The 1,290-nt window shown below is 44.6% G+C and overlaps 1 protein-coding gene across 1 annotated transcript in view; it reads left to right on the top strand.

Annotated features, from left to right (window-relative positions):
- LOC107313656 (alcohol dehydrogenase class-3) overlaps positions 1-1,290 on the top strand; it is a 14,989-nt gene that overhangs the window by 1,677 nt on the left and 12,022 nt on the right. The window lies entirely within an intron of this gene.

Below are 1,290 nucleotides of genomic sequence, written 5' to 3'. Positions count from 1 at the left end.
TGAAGTGCGTGTCAAGGTAAAAGCATGTTTTAATTCTTTATTTCCCTCTCCCATGGAAATTGCTGTTCTTGTGTACATACTGTTTGCCTGGCATTGTGCGGTCACATGTTCCTTGCATTCTGCACTGCACATTATATGTAGATACTGCAGTAAAGGATCTTCCTGATCATCAGGGTTTGTGCTTGGCTTCTGGTTCATCTTACCATGCAGCTCAGCCCAGATCATGCTACTCCCTATCCATACTATTTTCCACATCTTTCTTTCAAAAGAGCATCAGGGAAGAGGTGCTTGAGCAAGACATAAACAAAAGGATGGAAAAAAATAACCAGAAAGAACTATAGGAATGAAACTGTGCAGTTTTGCCACCTGAGAAACACTTACCATTGACAATAAATATGTCAGCGCAGTCCCCTTCTTACCAGGCTCCCATGTATGACAGCTATGATACACTATGAGCACTGTGATAAAATACAGCAACATCCAACCTACAGAACCCAGTGAGTGGTGCAATCCATGCTGTCTACTGACCATCACTGCAGATTGCACAGTGCTAATGAGAGCTGCACTTATTTATTTATTAATTAGGAAAAAGATTAATATTTGGATTAAATGCAAATATTTTTTGAATGGAGTTAGAGTTAGGGTACTATCGCTAGGCTGCCATTGGAGATGATGATCTTCGAGGACTTTTCCAACTTGGGTAATTCTATGATTCTATGAATATGCGAGCTGGTAGACAGAAGCACACAGATATGTGCAGCAATGCTCTGAGAGGGTGGACCGCTGTAACTTCCCAGTAGCCATTCAATGCCCTACGTGCCACAGACTCTCCCCAGCTTTTGGCACCAATGATATTCAGGTAAACAGAAAAGAACAGTCCCCACTCAAATATCAAATAACAACTGCAAAGTGAAGCACTTTGCACACAGCTAAGTTATACCCGTTAAAAGCCAGAGACTTGCCAGCAAAAAAACCTCCATAGCCCTGCAGCAATGCACAGAGGAAAGCCATACAAAGCATTCAGCATGAGCTGAGGACCTGTGCTGGGCTTGAGCACAGAGACACCAGCACAAGGCGGTGGCACCAACTCGGGTGGCACTCACAGAACATGCTGCACCAGCTTGGTCTTTTGAAAGCCTGTTGTTTCATCAGCTCATCCAGTCTCTCCACTCCAACAGATCGTGGCCTCGGGGATCTGTCACACAGACGAACATGTTCTAGGAGGTACCTTCCCAGATGTAGAATTTCCAGTCATCCCAGGCCACGAAGGAGCTGGGATAGTGGAGAGCA

The sequence above is a fragment of the Coturnix japonica genome, chromosome 4, assembly GCF_001577835.2.
Source record: "Coturnix japonica isolate 7356 chromosome 4, Coturnix japonica 2.1, whole genome shotgun sequence".
In the NCBI taxonomy this organism is placed as follows: Eukaryota; Metazoa; Chordata; class Aves; order Galliformes; family Phasianidae; genus Coturnix; species Coturnix japonica.
The sequence above is the reverse complement of the archived record's forward strand: the minus strand, read 5'-3'. Positions and strand labels throughout refer to the sequence as shown.